Genomic DNA, 23943 nt, shown 5'->3' on the forward strand with positions numbered 1-23943 from the left:
TATCTTTAGTACAGCTCTGGTCCAGACAGTCTGAATGTTAAGCAGGGAAGAACCATCTCAGGTTCAGAAGTGCTAATCCTGTGTCCACATCCATTTCTGTTGTTTCTTGTTATTATGAGAAAATATATTCTCTAGAAACCAAAACCACTAATTTATCTCATACACACCATCAAGTAACCATTAAATAACAGCTTTGGCTTGCAAATGGGTGGCGCTAAATTCAAGTTATGTGTCTACAAGTATGAAGACCTATGACCTGTTACAAAATCTTAACCCATCGAAGTCATCCTAATTCCTCCTACTCCTCTATTCTTGGCTTATACATGAAGTAACACCTATTCTTTGCACTGAGCTCCTCAAAATATACAGAAACATGCAGCTTGCGAGCAAGAAGGGGTGATGTGTGCTTGATAAAAACCACCTCTATAAATGAAACCACAATTTTTGTGATAAATGGGCAAACAGGCAGAAACTGTCTCTGCCATAATGATTTATTTAAAATAAATCAATCCAGCTGTGGTAAAATAACGAGTTCTCTGCAAATACACACACAAATTCTGGCTGTTTCATTATGAGCATATTAAATCTAGTCCCTCAATTCCAGCTCTTGATGATAATTAAATACACAAATGTACTGGAGTGAATTTGCTCCTGGTAATTTGCATGGCAGAAAATCATTATTCCAGCAATTAGATATGGTGCAACTTGCTTCTTTATGTACATCACAGATTTCTTCTGATGCCTTTGCGTCGCCCTCTAAGTAGTTAATGCAGGCCCCTTCCTATTAATAGCATGATACAGTGGGTCCATGGTGGCTTAGCCTCACGTGTTCAGAGCTCTGCTTCATACACGCATTTGGGATAACTTTTGTCCTTGTTGCTAGGGCTGGTGCTGCAAACCTCTTGCTGCCTTTAAATAGGCAGCTCCTTTGCTGAAAGTGGAGTGGTTTCCATTTGTTACTTATTACATTGGTCATTTGTTCAATTGTGTTAGCCTTGTCCAGTGATTAACCAAACAGTGCCAGGGCATCCTTCAGTTCAAGGCAACTAATTAGTCTGTTCCCCTCCTGTTCAGCCTATTTGTCCTGTCACACATGGGGCTGATGCATCTCTGACTCAGAAGAAAAGGTGCAGACCTGCATCCTTTTAGGTGAGACTCCTCATCCCAGGCCAAGCTTTATAGTCTCCAGTTTTAGAAAGTAATCCTCAGTCACCAGCAGAAAAAGGAAGGATCAGGAACAAGAGGAGCATCGGGGGGGGGGGGGGGGAAAGCCACAGAACAGATTTGCTGGGCTGAGTTTTGTACAGCCAGAAAGCCCAGCCTTTTCTTCTCTAACGGCATTTCTCTTCGAACATTGGTCTTAAAAGCCTGTGAGAAAGCCTTCTCTCCCTCTTGAGGCTGCTTCCTGAGCTACAGCTGGTCATGCTAGCAGCCTTCCCTGCATTTCAGCCTTAAACCTGTGCTAAAAGGCAGAAGAAGGTGCCTCCCAGAACCTCCTGATCTCCATAGGGTATCACTGCTGCTCCATGGTTTAAAGATGGGATGCATATATGATAAATTTTAATTAATCAAATCAAGAAGTTTGATACATATTTAAGAATCTATTTGCTGCCAATCCACATATTTATAAATAAAGAAATAGAGGCCAGAGAAACATCAAAGAAGAAACAGACAGCAAGAAATGTGTCTAAGAAATGAGACCATCACCATGGGGAGCTTCTCTCTCCATCCAGACTGCTCCTGGTCCTGCTTCTTCCCAGCCTCAGAGTAGCTTGATGCTGTCACCTCTCTTGCCCACTGCCCTGTGCTGCTCCAGCTCCTCAGCTCTTACTCAAAGCCATTTCTCTCCCCTGAGCAACCTTCTCTTTTTATTTTCCTTCACACTGTGATTTTAACTAACTTTTAGTCTACTTGCACAAAGTAGTGAGATCAAAGATAGCCCAGAAGTGAGTGTGATAGCCTGAGCAAGGAAGAGTCACATTCAATTCTCCTCTCCACCACTGACTTCTCACCTAACCACAGACACACTATTTCACCTCTTTCTGTCCACCACTGCCTTCTTCAAAGTACTGTTCAAAGACATCAAAGGTATATCTTAAAGGCTGGAAACACTTTGAACATGATGATAGTCACTGCCACTTCAAGAAATCTTGTCCGTTACAGCTGGATGTTTACCCTTAGGTGAAACCACAACTCTACCATCAGAGCTGAACATTCTGTCCTTCAGCAGATGGTGGGTTTTACTCTCTCTTTGCAAGGGTCATGGTCAATATTGCAGTCTGACCCAGCTCACATGGCCACATGCTGCGAGATGAACATGATGACGTGCTGCAGTCCTCCTACAACCAGCCCCAAACGTCCCAGAAGGTCAGAACACGAGGGGTGGGATCTGCCCCCCCAATGCCCAACCTCTGGTTGCTGCTGGGGTGTGAAAAGGAAGAGGAAAAATGCAACAAAAGGAAAGAATAAAAAGGCTTCCAGTCCAAAGCACAATTAGGAAGAATGCAATCCTTTTTCTCAGGGTTAGTCTTTTTTCTCCTCTCTTTTTGGCCTGGCTCATGGCTGCCTGCAGCTCCCTTTGCTGGTTGCCTAGCAGGGCTAGCATTCATGGCAATCTGAGGTACACCATGAACGTTCCCTGGAAGCAGCCTGCTATTTCCTACCCAGATGTCTTTTCTTTTGGTCAGTGTCATTGCTGAAAGAGCAACAATAGCACTCTATTTCCGTGGCACTCATCTTCAGATACTCTAGTGATAACCTTGCCTTACCTTCAGCTATGTTGTACCCTAGATGAATATCACATACAAAATAATCCAAAACAAATCAAGGCAGCTAAACGTGTTAATCCTTCCGGTCTGCAAGGCAGAAGGGTTGGTTTACAAAGCACAAACACTCAAGCTACACAGTTCTGCTCAAGTGCCCTGTAACAGTCAAGAACAGCTGAAGCAATTAGCAATGCCCCATCTCCTCCAAAAGGCACAAACTCCAGGGAAGGAATCAATAGGAAAACTTTACAATACAGAGCCCTTAGCTTAAGACACAGTTTAGTGATAAAGCCTTTAAAAGACAAAGGATAAGATGCTAGACATGGACTTAGGAAAGGGCTGAACTCTATCCTTGCATATTTGGCCGTGCCATAGAGTCTTGGTTCCCCCATGTAAAATAATGATTGTTTTCTTCATGAAATCATTTGGAGTCCGCTGACAGAACAGGCTAAAGAACTATACTTATGACTTAGTTATACCATCCTATTATGCAACAGGGTAGTTTTAACACCAAACAGTGTGCCAACAGACGCAGGGTAAATACTCCTGCAGAATTCTAACCACATGCATCTCACGTGAGGGATATGTCTGAAGATGAACCATCTCTTCATTAAGTGTTTGACTGGGATTTGTGACATGTGCCCGTGTTCAGGCAAGAGGCTCAATCTGCCGACTCCTTCAGTCCCACCCCTCTACAAACTGTGCTTTTTACAAACAGGAAAGGGAAAATGTTCTCATACACATTGGCTACATGATGAATGGAGGGTCAGTTTAACCTCTCAAACATACTGTATTTATTCTTGTTAGCAGAATTTGAATGCAGGATTCCAAAACATCACCTGAAAGCTGAAGCCTACCCAGAGCTTTCGAGTTCAGGAATTTCACCTTCACAAATCCATATTTCACCAAAGAAGCTTGTGATTAGTTTATACATTTCATCATCATATAAGCACCTAATACCTCAGCCACATAAAGCACTAAGGACAGGACTCAGAAAGATACTCTAATTATAAAACTGATTTATTGTTTACTCTCACAGGCCCTCCTAGTTGTTGCTTCCACTAAGTCAATGGGAGTTTTGCCATTGTCTTCAATAGGGTGGAGCAGAGCCAGGGACTTTTGTCTGTTAATTCCTTGTGGATCATTTACAGCTTTCCAAGCACCACTGCAAAAATAAACTTCAGATTTTTGAAAAACCACACGCACACACAACAAAACACACAACTGGAGTTAAAATGTGTATAAATACCCAAAGAGAACCGCTGGCATAATATCCCTACAGGATTTCAGAATAGCTTATTATTTACTCATTAAATCAGTAAATGACAGCTCCGTTTTTCAAGAACAGCTGAATGTGCATTTCTCTCATCAGGGGTCAAATGATCCACCATCCCAAATATATAATTTGCTCTTGAGTATAGATCAAGTCTCAGTCTTGGGCTCAGAGCACAGACATGGCTGAAAGTGGCCTTGATAAGAGACAGTGCTCTGGAGGTGCCAAGCAAAGATATCCACACAGGGAAGGGGAATATCTCTTCTAGGTATTTCTGTAGTGCAATCCAGTTGATGAACCTTAGGTGCTCAAGGTCTTGATGAGGGAAAAAGAGCAGGCTACAGGGGACAACCAGCCACATGAAGTCAGATATTCAGGCAGCCAAAAAAGGGAGAAAGGATGAAAACTCACACACCTTCTATTTCTTCCACCTTCAACATGCTTATCCTACCTCAAACAGGACAGTGACAAAACTCAATATTAGGATAGAGCTTGAGCATTTTTGCACCCTATTGTCACATATTTCCAGGCAAAACTCTTCTGAAACTAAATATTTTCCCTGCAAATGCCAGTGAAATGTCACTCTCCTGCAAATTTCCACCACTCAGCTGCTGAAAGAGTCAAAAACTAAAGCCCTGGACTAAACCGGGGCAATGCTCCTGAATGAACCTCCACCATCTTGCTGAAAGGATTCTCATGTCGACCACTTGGGAAAAGCAGGGCTAAGACAAAGGGGAGCTGAAAGCCTGGGGCTTGAATTGAAACTATAAAAGGAACAAAAGTAGCAGCAACAAAACTCTATGGGCTCCTTTGGCACCCAAGGAGGAAGCTTAAAACACAGCCAGTGTCTCTCAGCCTTTCCCCCCCTCCCTCTATCTTCTTCTAAGAAGAAAAAAAGAAAGAAGAAAAGACAGCTCTTAGAAACAATCTCTTTCTGTGTAAGCTGTTGCCAGAGTCGGAGAATAAGCCAGCGTTTCTGTGCCAGCCCATTCACATGGCCAGGTGAAAAGAAACTCATTCCTTTACAGCCTGTGCTGCCCCACACAACATCTGCTGAGAAAGTGGGATGGGAAACACCAAAAAGGGGAGAAGAGAACAGCCGAGGCCTTCAGGTTAGAAGGGCAGGCTGTTCCCACCAGGGAGCCCCTCTTTCACTTGCAGACAACTGCTGCATTTGACATTTCAATGGGAACTGAGGCAGAGCAGGAGGGAGGGCGATGGAGGAGGGGGAGGTGGCAGAGCACACATAAAGGGACCCGAGTGAGAAAAAGCAAAGAGACAAGAATTCTGCATCGCTTTCATTTCTGCTTTCAGGGTTTTTCCCCCATAATATGAGAGTCGGGAGAAAGAGGAGAGTTTCTTTTAAAATGAGAGGGCTGGCGCTGTTAAAAACTTTGAAATGAATCAATTTTATGGGGCTTAGAGGGCAAAACTCATTTTTTTTTGTCAGCCCCCTTTTTTTGTGTTTTCAATGAGAAGGGAAAAGGATTTACATAAAATAAACAACAGGAATGAATAGGAGCAAACCCTGCCATGGGCACCAACAGTGGATGCTTTTAGAAAGTTACACGAATGTTGTTTCAGTGCTCAGCATTGTCTGAAGGTTCAACACAGACACATTCATCCTGGGGAGCAGTTCTGGAATCCCGATCGCTTCATACAAACCCCTCAATGAGAGCTGCATGCTTTTTTAAACCTGCCTTAGAGAAACTTTCATCCAAACACATCGGAGTATTTTGTAAAGGCTTCAAAGCAACCCTGTGCCATAAAAAGGGTATTATCTCCATTTGACAGAACAGGAAACTGAGGCCCAGAGGGAATCACACAGACAGCATCCAGAAATGAATCACTGGCGAAGCCTGGAATAAAACTGGTTCCCTGGAGCACCACACTCATCGGCAGTGGATGTAGAAGTGGCCTTGGCTAAGTGAGAGTCTCTGCTGGGGTTTATGTTAAGCCCAAATATGCAAACCAAAAAAACAAGGCCTAAAACATTCATACCTACAACCGCTAGATAGGGATTCATAGTCACAACAGTCCAGGGAAGCTTGGAGGAACCTTTCAGCATTTGGTGGGACGTGGGAAGATGGTAGAGGAGAGCCCAGAGCAGCTTCCTTGAAGGCAGTGTAGGAAGGTTAGGGGTCTCACTCTTCTGAGGTGCAACTTGGGATCAGCTTCCACAGATCAAATGGGATAAGAGATACTACATCCACAATTACTTCAGGTTTGCTTCTTTCTCAATAAGGATTTCCATGAATTCCCCTAACAGTAAGGGAAGCAAAAAAAGAAGAAACCCAAAAAGCCTGCAAGGTTAACACCACGCTCAACATTCAACACATGCTGTATGAGTCAGTAGTGCTTTGCTATTTGCTTAGGACCAGGGTCGCACACAGGAGAGAGCCTCCAAAAAGCCACAAAGCCCTGAATGTGTGAGCAATAACTCAGAAGTGAGGATTAAGAGGTTAAAATGCTTTGTGTTCAGCTGGAATCGGTCTAGAGAGAGTTCAGCATCACTTCTGCTTTTGTGTGTCAAAAATGGCCAATCTTTGATCCTTCCTTACTGCTGTGACTCAACATTATCCCCTTTGTGCCCCTGCTCCTCACTACGCACATACACACAAATGAGTGAGCTACCAGTTAATAGGCCAGTTTGCACTAGGACAGATTTAAGAATGAAGAAACAAAGCCACAGGTGTTTCCCAGTAATACGCATACATCACCCATCACAAGGACAAATCACAGTCTGCACCTTCCTCCTACCAACACATCCTCATGGCTTTAACCAAGACTCTTCAGGCTTCTAACCTCCACAATCTCCATTTTCACTCTTTTACCAGTCACAGGCATCCACAAGCAGATTTACCTGAATATTCATAATGCCCATCAGAAGGCATGGAGAGAACTTGATCATTTATTTTGGAGTGTTTTGGGGGCTTTGGTGTTTTATTTAAAGTGAAATGTGAACGTCTACAAAAAATTCTGTCACTGGCAACAAGAAAATCTCTACCAACCTTTCTTCACCTTTGGAGATTAAAGCATGAACCCTGTTTTAAAGGGACTTGCATGCAATATGTATTTTCTGTATTTGTCACACCCTCAGCAAGTCCAGCACCATGGCATTGCAGGTATCAGAGTCCTGTGCAATCCTAAAACCTCTCTACCATGCTGGGAGGAAATGGCAAATGCTTTCCATTCCATCTTTTCCTTTCCTCACACTCCCAGCAAGCGCAAAGGAAGTTTTCCTGTGCTAGAAAGGAGCCTAGGGCACTCTTCAAAACTGCAGGAATGCTTCAGCCCCTCTTCTGAAAAATCCCAATTTTATACTGGAAGAACATTTAAGAGTATTTTCCCAGCACCAAAATAAGGAACATTCCCAAGGATGGGAGTTCTTGCTGCCTGTCCAAACTCGCCACTGAAATCCAGTACATGTGAGCATCCTAAGGGGTGAATCTGGATGAGTGCAGGGCAATCCAGGCTGCTCTCTGCTGTACCACTAACACCCAAAGCAAGGAGCTGTTGGCATCTCTGAACTGTGTGGCTCTATTTTCCATCTGCAAAACAGGAATAAAAAACTACCCAATCTCAACACATTGAAACCCTGTGCAGATGATAAAGCTGCAAAGTGCTAATGAGGTTAAATCCCTTCCTGGTGCCTCACAAGCAGCTGTCAGGGAGAAAACAACAGATAGAGAAGGACTTTATTTTCTAACTACAATAAAGTTGCCCTTCTTATTGCAGTTTTGGCAGCAGTAATATCATTTAGGAGGTTTTCTATATCCCAGTTTATCCCAATCCTTTAATGCCCAGGAGAAGTGACTAACTGAGTGACAACAGAGCAGAGCCACTACAAATCTTGCAGCCTCCATAGTAGGTGATGAGGACAAGTCCATGCACCTTTTCCCATATGGAGCTGAAGCCACATCCCCATGCCCGATCTGAGAGGTTTCACTGTTTCGGCTGCCACGTTTTATAACACATACTCAGAAACCAGATATCTATGGAGTAATGGTGAGTAATGTGCTGGCTGCTATCTGCCTCGTTGAAAGGGTGATAAGAGTCAGTCAGAGATAGTCCTGCTTCCCAAATTAGATAGCTAAACCATCAGGCCCTTGGAAAAATAACACCACAGGCTCCTCCACACCATCACCTTCCTCCTCACAGATAAGTAACTGAGCATTGCTAGCACATTAACTGCAGCATCAGTCCCTGATCTTTAAAAAGTCATGACTCTCAGACAAGATCATGAAATTCATTTATACTTAATTCAATTTTTCTATTAAAAGGCTCATTTGAATGCGCTTTCAGTTTTCTCCTCACTGCTGTGCTAGAAATGAGTTTTTAAATGGAAAACGCAATGAAGAGAGAAGCTGCTTTTCCTACAGCATTTGGACTTCAGAGAAATCTTTCAATCTGCAGGAAAGGTACAACTTTTTCTCAGCCAAGAGATATGGCAACAACACGTCTATCAAAAGCATTCCTCAGGTTAAGGCGTCTTCACTGCGCTTGGTTCAAGCCAAGTTTTTAAGCTCTGGTTCATACGTTATGCCCACAAAAACAACTGCCTCAGAGTCACAGCAGTGTTTTAGCTCAAAGCACTGCTTGATCATGAGTTTGCTCTGCTGCAGCACTTGACCCATGTTTTCACACTGCCAGCTGATTTGGGCCAATAACATCAGGCAGAGGCAGGTACCTAGGTGGGTGATGAGGAAAAGCAATGACATCAGGACCCATCACTGCTATTTGCTTCAGGGACCAGAGCCATGTTTTGGAGATGTTTGGATCCTACTTTAAAACCCTCCCAGTGCCTGTGGTAAGGGTCAGGCAGGGAGCTCAGATGGCTCAGACTGGTTGGCATAGGAAACTGTATGGTGATGAGAAGTCTTGGTTGTGTTCACAGTGCTGTCCCCAGCACTCTTTTATAACAAGCAACTTAAAAATGTCTCAGGTGAGCTTTGAGATGGGGCAGAAAATTTGGTTGGGGAGAAAAAACAAACAATCACTCTACAAACATCTCAGAATGGAAAATCATTAAGAACTTGACACTGAAAAGATTCTGGATTTGGCATTTTGGTGCTCTGTGCTCTTGTTGTCCTTCGTCAGCTTTATCTGCCTTGGGCATGAAATACTGTAGATCCACACCTCCCAAAAGCAATGGAGATGAAAGATATGGGGTTTAGCACTAGCTGAACACCAAGGCGACCACAAAGCTGAGATCAGACTTCAGCCAAACCTTCCTGTGAGCAGTGAACAATTGCACTGCAGTTTTGGTATTTTCAAGTCCCTGGAGCAAGGACCATTTTTGTTCAGCTCTTAACACCAGCTCAGCACCATTTAATTTTCCATCCCAGAAGGAATGCTCTGGTTTGCCAGGTTAACTCTGGGCAGAACCATGTGCTATTTGGATTGAAACCCATGAGCTACAAGAGCTGAATTTGGAGCCTCCTTCACCTACCATTCCCCAGTCGCATTCTGAGAACTCAAGAAGCGGGGTGAATAATCAGAGAACAAGTTTTAAAGAGAAATATAGTGAATGCATCTGTAAGATGTACATGGGTAACCTACCTGCCGGCTGTTACCATTAGCAATTTTTTAAGCTGAATTTAAAGCAGATGAAAGCCCTGAAGGCTAAAGTCTGCTAATTCACCCCCCACCTACCCACCAGCTCCAGAAATAAATCTTGTGGGGTTGGAAATAGCTCCTTCCCCACCTCTAACCACAGGCTTGACAGTCCCAGCCAAGCCTCTCCGTTTCATTAGCTTCTGGATCATTCATACACATACAAATATGCATACATAGGCACACACATACAAAGAGCTGCCCACTTACGAACCTGACAGGTAAAATTACTCCCTCCTTCTACAGCCCTCCTAATTGCCTCCCCTGGGCTCTTGCAAAGTGCAAACGTCACTGGCTAAATATTAAGTTCACGCAGTGTCACCATTATGCCTTTCATTAAAGCAATATCTGTCTCATAGCTCAGTGTATATGTTCCTTCTAATTTCACTGTTAGGACCCACATGTAGCGCGCAACTTTCCAGTCCAACTTTGAATCATTATGCCAATTTCCCTCAGTTATTTAATGATCATTTTCTCAGGAACCACTTGAAAAACGAGGGCGAGGTTTTTGCTAAAGCACATTTTACCCCAGCCTGCATACATGTGCCTTTTCTTGATTTGCTCAGAAACAGTTGGTAATTCAAGATCCCATTCACTCAATATCATTAAAATTGAGACCTATTAGAAGGTTTACAGTATTTACCATCTTAAATCTCCACGCTGGAAGCTTGTCATGGCGTCATAGGCTGAACAGAAGTGAATTTCACAGTGAGTTTTCAGAAGTGAATTTTCCCATCCGAGAAGGGTCATCTCCACAGCTGCTGTTGTTTATGTCTCCTGGAATCCAAATGAAGAAACATGCCACCTGCAAGGAACAGCAATGATTTTAATTGGATTGCATTTACTATCAAGAGATAAATAAGCAACAAAAATAATTAGTGTCAGTAGTCCCTTGTTTGCAAAGTGGGACCTGTAACAATTGCTCCTGAGTTCAGGATGCAAACCAGCCTTTCCCAAATACCTTTTGAACCCCACCTCTGACAGGGCCTTAAAAGTTGAGGAGTCAGCACTGAGACAAAAGAAACTGTAAGAGATGGACTTAATCAGAAAACACTTGAAAACAGACAAAGAGGTAAATCTGGATGCTGGCAGCTATAGGTTACTCAGCAAACAGTAATGCCAAAGTAGGATTTATTGTGTTAATGCACAGAATTCTATAGCCTGATAATTTGTAAAGCAAGTTAATAGAATAACAATTAACAAAATGAACTATCCTCAAACTGTTTGGATTAACGGTAAGCAGTGAGCAACATGGTAGCTGTTTTCTGCTTTTTGAAGGTGCAGATAGAAGAAACAAAGCATGCAAACCCAGCTGCATGAGCCTGGGCTAGTGAGTAGTTCTAACATCCTTGTTCTAATTGCCAGAATGTTCTCAGCAGCTTTGAAAACCAGACCACGGTGTTCATATCCCACCAAGGACTTGGAAACTTGAGACTGGAAAGGGTATGACTGGGAACGTTGGATATAAAACACTGCAATATCACAAAGCACACACTGACTTCGTGATTGATTTCTTTCAACAGTTGAATCTGTTGGTTGCAGATTGAACAGGGAGTCAATAATTCCCATTTCTATTTCCAACACTGTCAATAAGAATATCTGGGAGGATTTCTTCCAGGAAAGATAGTCCTCAGATCCTTTCATGTGGGATATCAATTTGTCAATGTTGGTTTATGACATTGAAGTCTTTGCATAAATAAGACAAAGGCAGGAGCCCCAGGAGCTTAGTGCACAGCCTGGGTGTCAGGACACTGAGCACAGCCATGGGTGACTCAAACAGCCCCCTGTGGCCCAGCTGTTACAGGCCAGACTGCAACACCCTCATTCAGACTATAAACCAGCACTTTAGCCACCGTAACAGATCATTTGGGATACAAGCAAGTCTAATAAGACCAGTTGCTACATCTGTAATAGGTAGCTATGAATTTACACTCCTCCTTCTTTTAAAATGCATGATCCTTACCCAAGAATATGGAAGCACTTTTGTTCCCCCCTGACAAATACCTAAGCCTAGTCAAAGGTGAAGGTATGCATACATTTATTCCAGCTGTGGGCTGTATCTGCAGATGAAATACCATTTTTTCTGGGTCTGACAGAAAAGGATGCTGGAAAAAAATGTGTCAAAGGAAAATAAAACAAACCAGTCAGGCAATAGCTAGAAACTAAAAGCTGTTTCCCACCACAGGTGTCTTATTTCCCCTGAGGGCCACCTCTTGCTGGTTTTCCCCCCTTCCAGATGCTACAACTCAAGAGGCAGTGGGATGGGTTAAGTGACTGGAGCAAGTCATGCTCTCCTTCCTTCCCCCTCCTTCTATTCCTCCTGCTAGCAGAGGCAGGCCAGCCACAAGCCACTTTCAGCTAACACATCTTACTCCTTTACCCAGCCATATAATGATGCTTAAAATACACTCAGAAGATGCTTTTCACTGCACATAATAATGGAAACTTGCAGGACTCTGCTGCAATTAGTAGATTACCACCCTCCACCCACCCACAGAGGGTAATGAATTAAGGAGGTACCCAATATGGAAGAACAAGAAGGGGAGACAGAAGTAAGAATAGGATTTTTAGCCTCAGGTGTTCAGACACTCGAGGGTAAAACCACTTCCTTGCTTTATGGTTCTGGAGGGTTGGAGAAGGTACAATTTGTACAGAGAGAAAAGGAGACACACAGCTAGACCCAACGTGTCCATACTTGTTCCTTTCTTATAAGCACCAGGGGAGCAGAAACCGTTTTGCAAGCTGGTCCCCATCCCCCAGTACGGGTTTTTCCTTCCCTTGTTGTTGCAGTCACACGTTGGCCTTGCTATCATGCAATGCACAGCCCCACCAAACTGAGATGAACTGTTAATGCACCTCCGTGGAGAGGCTTTCTGTAGAAAGGGCTCTGGAGTATGTCCTCTCCTTCTCTAAGGAGAGCTGTTGCACTGATTTGTAAAAGCAGAGGCCCCCAAGAAAACATCTAACTGCTTTTGGTTAGTAATGTGGAAACAGGAGCCTGGCCAGCTCTTACAAAACACACTTTTGACACTGATCTCCCAAACAGGAACAGACTTGTTCTGGCTGCACATACATGTACACACACCCACATACACAGATGTGAGAGGAAAACTTGGATCTTCTGAGCTCCAGCCACCAGCGCTAGCCCAGACTCCACCACCATAACCCACTGCTGCAGCTGGTCGGGGTTCAGCTCTGGCTCATGCTTGGTGTCCAAGGCACCAAAGTGCTGTGAATGACCACAGAGGGGACCCAATCCCATGGGCTGCAGGTGCTGGTAGGACCGGGAAACATAAGGAGGAAGAGATGAGAGTCTCCATCCATCAAATGAGGCAGCCAAATGAATTGCCCTTTTCAAGAGCTGCAAGTGCTCCAAGTGCAAATCTTTCAAAGTTTGTGACGATAAATTTCCCCCCATCCTATTAATAAAACGTAATAGAAATTCTGAGAATCATGGCCTATTATCTAAAGCCTTAAAACAACAGAGAAATCAGAAGAAAGGTGAAATATGGGGCTGGGGGAATCAGTTCAGGGGGTTCCAATGTGCCCGTGTGGCACACAAGCAAAACACAACAGATTTAGTGGTTTCTCAGAAAACCAACACAAGAGTGGCTTATTGCTAAAAAGCTTTCAAATGCACATTTTAAGTTCTTCTCAGGGCACATATGTCAATCGTTTGCACAGTTTAAAAAATCACCATGATTTGCCATGTAAGCCTGCAGAAGAGACGGGTTGGATGTACCCAACTCCTGCCACTCTTACACTACAACTGTCACAAAGTTTGCAGGTTCTACCACCCAAAATCAACAGGACCACTGGCAGGGGGTACAATAAGGATCACAAAGCACACATGGGTCTCTGCCACAATTAAACTAGGCAGGGAACACTATTTTTTAATGTTTTTTTCCCCATAGGAGATGCATAGAAAAATTGAATTTAACTAAAGGCTTAAGAAGGTTTGAGAAAAAAAACCTCACTTTTGCTGCAGTTTTCTTGGGAGAGCAAAATTACAGCCAAGTCCATATTTTATTTCCCTTTTTTTTTTTTTTTTTGCTACTTTTGTAGGAATTCGAAATTTAGGACATGCCAAAAAAAGTTCATGTTTTTAGTCTTTTCCCTTTTCTTCTGATGATGGCATCATTATTCCTTCTTCCCTTACTTTTCTCTCATATCCAAATGTTGAATTCCCCAGAACAGCCTTACTTATACAACCACTAACAAAAAACCCTCCTCTGCTCCCTTCCTTGCATCCAGCCACTAACGCAAAAACTACTTATGACTTAATGATGCTTCTCCATGCTTCATTAGCTTTTATCAGGATGGAAATCAGGATTCATTTAGAGTCCTTCAGACCTGTCACTGGAGATGGGCATGGGGGAACAGGATAAATTTCTGGCTTTCTCAGTGTCATTGGGCTTGTTGCCATTGATTTCAGGGGTGTCAGAAATGTCACCCATGGAGATCTCAGCGATAGGCTGCTGAGTCTGATCCAGCCCCAATTAGCAGCTGCCTGATAATTGTTGACATTGGAGAGCTATGAAGTAAATTGGGGGCCTTGATCCAATGAACCATAAAAATAAATAATAACCATATAACTACATCTGCACTATAAAAATCTCACACTATTGCCAGTAACGATGTCTGCTATTTACATACGCTACCTGGCTGGGGAGGTTTCTGTGCTTAGATACATAACAGAATCTGCCTTAACCATCTTTATGGGAAGGTGAAGGGTTGAGCAGGCAGTGAACCAGCACTATTATCTTGCATTGCCCTTAGTATAACCCAAATCAGGGCTTAAATGTTGTGGGTAGATCACTCATTGTGTCTCTGCCCATGGGGTCTTTCAAAAAGGCAGGTTTCAAGCACTTTTGCAAAGTTCCAGGGGTCAGATTCAAGCCCTCCTCCAGCCCTAAATGAACTATGAAATGTGGTGGCAAATCCAGGGGGTAGCTTCAAATTTGCTTTGAGCACATCTCTGAAGCAAAGCATGACACCACTCAGACTGTTGCTTTGATTTATCTTTCCCATCACCGTTGCTGTTGCTTTAGTGTGCATATTTAAAGAAAGAATGCAGCTGCCAAAACAATTTTCAGATCAGAACCTCCTGGGTTATAATTGCTTTTTCCCATGTGACAACTGACTTGAGACAACCTGGAGTTGTTAAAGTGATCTCACTCTTTACCAAACCCTGGATGTGGCAGATTCTCAGTAAGCCACCAGGCAAAGAACAATTCGGTCATTTAAAGACTTCAGTGCAGTAGATCTGGTCTTCTTTTCCCAGCTCCTCTACAACTCAGTAGGACTGAGACATCAGAAATGCTTTCAGTGGTTTATTTAGGTTCCAGTCCTACACACCTTTGTGCATCAAATTCCCATTGCCTCTGAACTGCAGAGGAAGAGCCTGAAAGTTTTCTTAGTGCTCCTCTAGTTTGTACAAACAGAGTTTCTAATGCTTTCCTACCTGCACCAAATTTAATACAGTGTTTGCAAAGAGCTGCAAGATCCCTGTGCAGAAGATTACAAGAGTATAAAGTTATCATTTCCAAACAGCCTATTGACGTTTCTCCAGAGCAGCCAAATTCATACAATACCAAGTCCTTGCCCATGTTCCACGTAATTAATTCAACACTCAGACAACATTTTATTTAATCAAGACGTATCGTATCGTCCCTTTCAGCTGAATGAAACAGTGAAGTTATAATGAAAACAGGTCGATATATCAAGTACCAGCAAATTTTCCTGTGTTTCTGCTGGTCCCTGAAAGCCAAAAAAGAGCAGATGGTTTCCCTTCTTGATCTTCTTGCTCCTCAGTAAATACCTGTAAGTGATACCATGATGAACTTGGAATAAAGAAGTTTTTATTACATTTGTTCAGAGCAGAAATGGTTACAATTTTCCTCTCAACTAAAAGTGTGTTTTCATGCAAATAAACAGAATTGTCAAAGGAGATGTGACCATCTGGTCCTGCATCCTGACTCCAATGGGGATCAACCCCAGCTGTTCCAGGGGAGGTTTGTTCCCAATCCCCTTCTATAACAAGCCAGTTTGCATCCTGAAACCAAGGCTTCCCTCCCCTCCAAGCTTGAGAGAAATTGCAGGTTTCCAACTTGGGGTTTTTTTCACATTTTACCAGAATCCCCCAGTATTTCACACTGGGCTTTCAGAACAGTACTGCAGTTAACAGGGAGTCACCTTTTGTGCCCCTGAACTATTACAGCCTTCTGCGACGTGTTTAACAGAGAAATAGTCCATGCCAGGGCAGATACGTCTATATTGGCTATATCTTGGCCAAGATTTCATAAGTTCAGCTGCCTTCATATTGTATATAAAACATCACAGCCCCTTTCCCAGGGGTTGCTGGAATTGCCATTCTGATCTCTAATAAGGGAAGGAACTGGAACACTGTAAACTCACAACTTTGCCCTCTTCATGTAAATCGAAGCACAGCTGCAAAATTTGGGAACAGAAAAAAAGGGGAAAAAAAACCCTCCAACCACACACATCCCAAATATAAATACTCCTGGCTAGTAAATGTCACTTGACACTCTCACATCAAACCTGTCATCAGCCGCAGCGTTTAAAGCAGAAACACTGCTGGGGTTGGGTTCACAAATCTGTCCCTAGCACTAATTTACAAGTAACCCTTCTATATTAATTATTCTTAAGTATGCCACAATGACACATTAAATTTGCATGCAAAAGCCCAACTAAAGCCTGAACAAGCCAAGACCTCTGAGAAAGCGCTGCACATAAGAGAAATGCATTGTTTTAAATAACAACCTACTGCTGAGCTGGGGCACAGAACATATTTGGAAACAGTAAAACTGCTGGAGAGAAGCAAAACAATGCATTGGGGTCCTGCTAACATTGAAACAAACAAACATACGTTCAGGTTAGTAAAAGGTGGCTGGGGTTTTATAATCAAATGAATGCAAGTATATATTTGCTTAGTCTGCTGATCCCTGGAGGTGGGGGTGTTATCTTTGCCTTGGTCACAGCTGTTGCAAACATGTGGAAAATGCAGGTAGCAGAAACCATTCCAGTTCCCCAGAGGCAAAGCAGTTGCAGGGACTATCCATAGTTCAGTGAAGCTCTAAATCAAGTTAGCAGGCACTGGCCCTGTTGTGATTTGCATGCACCTTCCCACAGCGCACCAGGCTGTTTCTACCTCATAACAGATACCATCAATGCTAAGCAAATTGCTTGCATAATTATGCATATTTGCACAGTGCCATCAGTTGCAGCTGATGTCACTTGCTGATTATCTTTATCCCAATTATTTCATCAATGGAAGCTTGGTTATTCTATTTGTGACTCATTCTGCAGCATTCTTATACACTGTGCCACACCAGGTATACCTTTAACACATGCTTTACTGCCAGACATGTTGTTTCAGATGGGGATGGGATGGAAAAGATGTCTGGCTGAATTCACCTTTCCCACCCCATGGAATGCTATTAATTATAATTTATGTGTCATTAATCACATGGTATTATTATTTATAAAGCAGTCAGTCATCCACATGCCAGTTATAAAACCATCAAATCTTATCATGCCCTGATGAATCAGAGTTCAGTATATTTTAGGTTTACCATAATCAGCTGGCAAAGGCTTGCTTTCAAGCAAGGTGCTGTTTATTTTTACACTGTTGATGAACAAACATTGGGGCTTTTTTTGTAGGAGAAAAAGGGAGGTTCACTTCTCTGGCAAGTGGAGTGATCCTAGAGCAGTGTTTGTCCTTAGTGCTGTCACCAAAAGCAGCATGCAGAGAACACTTAACTGTTCGTTACATCACACTGCCCATCCAAAACATGGATTAATGTACACGTTATACCATCCCTCTTTGGGCATGTTATCACAAAGATGCTTCCTCAGGGCATGAAATAGCAAGTTCATATACAGGAGCTACACAAGAAACAGACTGGCAGGGGATGGGGAGGACCTGCAATATTTCATGTGATGACCTCCAAGACAGGCTGCAGGAGATGCTGGGCTGATCAGATCTACCCAAACCACAACAGTTTGGAAAGAAGGTAAGGGGTGAAGGGGCCTGTCTCTGGCATGGGTTGCTGGTTCCCATCCCACTTTGGTAGCCTTATGAAATGAAGAGTATTAAAAGCCAAAGTGTGACCATGAGGGGACACGCAGGAGCTGCACACTCGGCTTCAAAAGCCAGCAGTCACTGAAAGCCAGGCTGTACCTGCAGTCTGTGGACAACAGACTCAATTCTCCAGGGACTGAAAGGGCCATGAAGCCTCTGACCTAGAGGTCCCTGGTTCAAAACCCAAACAGATTCTTCGAATGATCAAAGCATTTCCCACCTGGATGTTCTTTGCATCTAAGTAAAATAAATAGGAAAATCTCACTCCAATTCTTCACTGCTCCCAGTGCAACAGCCACCTTTCAGTGCTCAACAGCAAGATCTTCAGTGGCAGCCCTGAACCTTTGAAAAGAACAAAACCTGCAGTCCAAGCAAAACTCATGATGGGGTCACCTAACCCCAGCTGTCTGCTGCTATCAGCACACAGAGCCATGAAATACTTCCCTGGAACCAGCTTAATATCTACAGCAGGAAATTAAATCCATCATTATAACCCTAATGGAAATAAATCCAGGGAAAGACCCCGTTTAGTCAAGGTGGAACAGGACTGGGAAACAGAAGTATGGGCTGGAAGTCACAGCCCACAGGAGGTAAACCTTCACTCTGCGACACCACCAGGTTGGATCCTCCAGCACCATGAATAAAATCATGGAATCATTTAGGTTGGAAAAGACCCTCAAGGTCACCAAGTCCAAGTGTTAATAGGATTGGCTGCATCCTGGGAACCTGACTTTACCATGAATATCACAAACTTGGGGCTTTTTGCAGCAACCCTATACATCTGCCACTCATTCTGAAATCCAAGGAGGAACAACCCTCGCTGCTCTCCCAGCATGACCATGACTCATCCTTCAGAGAAAGGCCTGGACAATTAAGAGCATCTGTCAGTAAAGCCAGTGACAGATGACTCTCATGGCTCTGCACACACATCCTTTGGTCCACAGCTTTGGCAACTCTGGAGTGCTCAGGAAATAGATTACTCTGCAGTAGTCTGCCCCCAGCTTGTCTCCCTAGCAAGTACACTTAATAAGGAGCCTGTTAGAGGCCATGGTTACAGAGCACTCCTGGTCTGTGGAGCAATCAGGCTACATTATGGTGTTGATCATTAATTATTGGGGAGGGAAGAAGGACAGGCTTAAATTAAAAGCAAAACCAGAGCTCATTAGGCACATAGTAAATGGGGAATAAAGACAAAGGCACTCAGCTCCTCCCTGTAACTGTACCTAGGACTAAGGGATCAGGGCTCTCATGCTAGCTCACAGTGCTGCTCTTTCTCAATAGGTAACTCCACATTTCTGCTTCTCCCTAGACCCAGGGCCCTGTTTCTTTGTCAGAGAGCAGTTTTGTTGTCAGGTACAACTCCTTCAGTCCACAGCTGAAGATGCTCACACAGGATGCTTCATCAAGCATAAGCAGCCAGGTTTAATGACGCAGGGTGTCCTGTGAACCAGCTCAGGCAAGCACTGTCTCTTCCCAATCACCCTAAACCCTTGGAAAACAACATGCTCAGGGGAGCCTGTGGTGCTGCTGTAATGACAAAGGGAGGTGTGAAGAGGTGAGGGCTGAAGCTGAGCCTGGGAATGGATGAAGGTGAGTAATATGTTGTATATTTGAACCTAAATCTAGTCTATAGCACATGTTGTTCAAGTGAAGCTCCATGAGCTCTCCTTGAATAAGATTTCAGATTAAATTGCTTCAGAAATGTATCCACCACTTTTTACCATCCTTGATGTTTTCTTCAAGACCTCCTTTTTTCCAGAGATCCAGCATAGGACTAGCCCAGCTCTGAGGTATGAGCATACAGACACGCTCTCTACAGTCTCAGCCAAGAGGTCTCATCCCATTTTCTCTACCTATTCCAGCACCCAACCACCCAAACAAACTTGTTGCTATTCACTTTATCCCAGCTGACACAGATATAGTACAAGAAATTGCTGGTAACAATAAGAAATGAAGCCTTTATCCCCAGTAACCTTCTGGAAGAAGTGCTGCAGAGCACAGGAAGCTTCTAGCACACCCAGGTCTTCCATAAGTAGCCAGCCCAGCAAGAACATTTGGCTGGTGAGCAAGCTGCAGCTCACCTCTGGCCAACCCTTACACTGATGGAAACCACCGACTCAAACCTGGGTTCCCTGGCTGGTCTCCCTACGCATCCAAGGAACCCAGCTTTGTCAACCCCCTGGAGCCCTCCAGTACTCATTTCAAGCTTCCCACTCTGTTTTCCAAACCAAGCTGGGCTCTTCCCGAGTATTCCAACCAAGAAAAGAATAATGTTCGGCAAAAACCACAATATCTTAGCATCTGAAGCCAAATCTCACTTAGTGTGCATGCCCCAGAAGAGGATCCTCAGCCTTGGTAGATCTCATGGAATATCTCCACTACCAAACCCCAAAGGAAGCTGCAGTGTCCCTCAGGTCAATGCAGGGCCATTCTCTCATACCACCTTTTCTCAGGACTGCAGGGAGGAAAACAGTAAGAGCAAAAGCACAGACAGGTCTTTTGTGTCTGAGCTGCCTGTCATTGTACAGCCAGCTGTGAGCAGAGTTTAAAGAGATGGATTTATATGACTGCCTTGCCAGACCAGGCTTGGGTGCTTTCTCCAAGCTTAGGTAAGGACATAAGAAACACATCAGTTTCTGTCTGCTTTAACTCATGGAAGGAAGAAGAGGTTGACTTTAATTTTGCCTATAAAAAAGCTGCACTCCCTGCATAAGGACTTATAGAAACTTAACACAGGGTTGACCAGAACAAAGGAAAACCTGCCAGGTAAAACAGAGCTGACACCATTTCTTAAACTGCAAAATAACCACAATTCACACTGTCAGCTTGGAAGGGTCACTTTCCTCCTAGATACAGTCATGCAAGCACCTCGTGCACTGCTATACGCGAGTGTCAGAGACAAATCTGAACGAAAATCTAATGAATCCAGCTAATTCATTATTGGACAGAGGTATGTGTTTCAGTTTTATTTCATCTTCTTTTTTCCTTCCAAGCCAAGCACACCAGATGGCCAATACCACTCTCATTGCTAGGTACTAATCAGCCACTTCCATATGATATTTGCCATGAAGAATTAATACAATTAGGTCAGGATGTAAAGACATCATATTATTCATGGCAATAAGCCCAGATTTACTTCTTATTCCTCCTGCGAGTGCCTGCAGCCCAGTGAGGTCAGAATCCAGGTCCCTTTTAGCTGCAGTGATCTGAGCTGCTTCATGTCTCATTGCACAGCACTTGTGCAGCTGCAATTCCTGTTCCCCTTCCATAGGAAACAGAGTCAAATTCAGCTGCAAAAGCTGCCTTGCTAAAAGATCTCCAAGTACTTGCTTAACGAAAGGATGATGCCCTTGTCCTCTCTCATTTTCCAAGTTTTATTTTCCTTCTTCAGTCACTACAAAGGATGCAAGCAATATGAACAGAGAACTGGTGACAAGCACTGGACAGTCTTTGGTGGCCAAGCCCTCAGAGCTAGGGGCTCACAAGAGCACAGGAGGGACAACTACGAACATGCACTTACATATCCCATCTTGGTGCTCCTCCCTGACTGCTCACCCAGCAATGAATAAGTGGATCAGCTATTTGTCACTGCTTAAAATCATTGTTGGTTTTTCTTTCCTTTTATTTCTCATATTTAAAGTAATTGAAATACCAGCACTCAAGTTTACCTGGGAAGGAACCTTCCTCTCTGTTCTCTCAGGGCACATTCCCTATTCTGACTAACAATGACTGTGGCTCATTTTACATATATTCTTTCTCAAGGTTTCAGGCTGTAAGCAAAGCTGGGATTGCCTGGTGATGTATGGGAGATCAAGTCTTGGCTTTTCTCTCTCATAAAAACACATACGAGGCATGACTTTGGTCAAGTTACTTGCCTTTTTCCTGTGCCATAGTTACCCTGCCCCTACCAAAAGTTCAAGCCAAAAATCAAAGCTATGCACTATGCAACGAGCAGGAAGGCAAAGGTGGAAGCAGAATGCTTCCAGCCTGCAGGGCAGGCTGAAAGGCAACCTGAGACCTGCCCCCAGGCAGCTGAGGGACCGGGGTGACTGCAAAGTCCCACACAGGCATCCCCAGAGCTAACCCCCAAGCTGGGCTCTGCTCCTGCACTGCAAACACCCCACAGACCTGCCCACAAGGCAAACCCTCTGCTGCAAACCACGCAGTGGCTCTGCTCCACTTCCTCCAGCTACTTACAATTCAAGACATCTGTGTTTACTCCGTGACCCATAACGGAGCTGTTTTCCCTGGAAGGGCTCCATCTCTGCCTCACTCCTGGTGCCTACCATGTGTCCATCGAGTTCCCCCCACACACACCCAAGATCTGCACACTGCTATTTTCAGCATCCTCCCCATGTGCTAAAGGCAATTCATGTTCTGGGACACATGGCAAGGACTGCAGAAATATTTCCTGTTGGTCCAAAGGGAGGCTTCTCCAGCAAAAAAAAAACACGTAATAGTGCTTCAAAGATCCCATTCCCCATGCACAGCACAGCACACAAGGCAGATACAGTACTCAATTTGCTTTTGACACCACAAAGTGAAAACCCTACAGAAAGCCAGAAAGCTTAACAGGTCAATCATCTAATCTATTGTAACACATTCTAAGGCAAAATACACTTGTTAGTGCACTTCATGTTGTTACACAAGGGGATTGCAGCCTTCTTGCCTGATCTCCAGATGGAGCAGACTAGCCAAAATTCACTGGACATGGACCTAAACCCCAAACCTGTATCTGAACAGACAGCTTAGCCATAGCCTTCATTGCTGGTCCCATCTCCTGCTGTCACACAACATAAAGCAGGTATGGTCCCTCTCAGGACTTGCTGCTGAATACCCTTTCATTTTTCTCCTGTGTGACAGTAAGATGACTAAGTTGCATCCCATCACCTCCCTGTAGCAAGACACTAAGGAACACTGACTCACTGACCAGGACCAACCTCCTTAATTATGTCCTTCACATCCATGTAAATCCTTTCTCATGCTCTCCCATTTCTCTTTGTGACCCTCAGGGGAATAAAAAAAAAAGATTAAAATGCTCATTATTCTTAATACCATTATTATATAGTGGGGAGATCAGAAGGCACAGGTAGCAACAGGGGCTGGTGGAGCAGCTCCATTGGGTGAATGGAAAGAAGCAGGAAGGAGAAGGGGTTTGTAGGGAGCAGCTTAAGGAAGAAAGGCTGTACCAGATCCTAATGACTCCTTCCAGCATGGAAGTGAACATTTGTCCCCTTCCTGCAGGACTCTATTTCTCTGTGCTGAGATTTCCTCACCACCCTGACAGGCAGGAGGTGCTTGGCTGGGACTGGAGCCCATCCTGGCTAAACCCCAAATGCAGGCGAGCACAGAGTGCGGGGCAGAAGGGGCTTTGAAGGCTGACAGCCTCAGGTGTGAACGTGTGACTGCAGACATACCTGCAAAGGAGGAGCAGGAGTTTTGTTACCTGGAAAGGGTTGATGCTTGATGAGTGATGTCTTCATCCAGCTGTCCAAGAGGGGGTTATTCTGCCTGCAGGCACCTTCTGCCTCATCAGGGCCAGGAGCCCACATACAAGACCTTTTAAGGTCCTTAAGACATCTGTGAGAGAGGGAGAGGACTAAGGAGGGGGGGCCTGTCCCATTTCCATGTCAGCAGTTGGGGAGACGTGGAAGGCCCTGCAGAGCTCCCGCCTGCCTGCACACCCCTCAGCATGGGACCTGCAGAAACACGTTCCCCCTCTGAACGGTCTCATGTCACTGCTCTGGCAGCCAGCCCTCACAGGGGGGACTGCTGAGCAGACACAGCTCTGGAGAACAGGCAGAGCGGGACAGATGGAGTCTGCAGCATTTTCCCAATTTCCAGAAGGTTTTCTTTCCAGCGGAGAGGCATTCCTCCGGATACAGAATGCCAGGCTAATGGCAACAAGCCTGGCTTTCTGAGGACCTGTCAGAGACAGCTAACAAGTACCCCATGTGCTGCTAGATGAAAGCCAAAGGGATGATTTTGGAAGAGAACTTTTGGGTATGTTATGGCTAAGAGCAAGAGCCTGAAGGAGAGGCAGTTGTGCAGGAAAGATGGGTTCCTTGGCATCATCCCACCCATACTGCTGGATGGTCCAGCGACCTCAGAGAAATGAGCATATTACTCTCTGTTCCACTCCCCTTATCCGTAAACCCAGGCTGGTTCATTACCACTGCATTTTT

The 23943-nt window shown here is 44.2% G+C and overlaps 1 long non-coding RNA gene across 2 annotated transcripts in view; it reads right to left on the minus strand.

Moving 5' to 3' along the window:
- Positions 1 to 228: 228 nt before the first annotated feature.
- LOC133221888 (uncharacterized) overlaps positions 229 to 23943 on the minus strand; it is a 28516-nt gene continuing 4801 nt past the window's right edge. Inside the window, exons 2-3 of one of the 2 annotated variants that reach the window (XR_009728094.1) lie at positions 10298 to 10459; positions 229 to 1110 (exon numbers count right to left, since the gene is read on the minus strand). This is a non-coding gene — a long non-coding RNA (uncharacterized LOC133221888). Of the gene's footprint in view, positions 1111 to 7542; positions 7590 to 10297; positions 10460 to 23943 lie in introns of those variants that run through there. The other variant, XR_009728095.1, reaches the window with a different exon arrangement.

The sequence above is a fragment of the Neopsephotus bourkii genome, unplaced genomic scaffold, assembly GCF_033783945.1.
Source record: "Neopsephotus bourkii isolate Nb327-2 ecotype Australia unplaced genomic scaffold, CSIRO-AGI_Nbou_v1 NB_1572, whole genome shotgun sequence".
In the NCBI taxonomy this organism is placed as follows: domain Eukaryota; kingdom Metazoa; phylum Chordata; class Aves; order Psittaciformes; family Psittacidae; genus Neopsephotus; species Neopsephotus bourkii.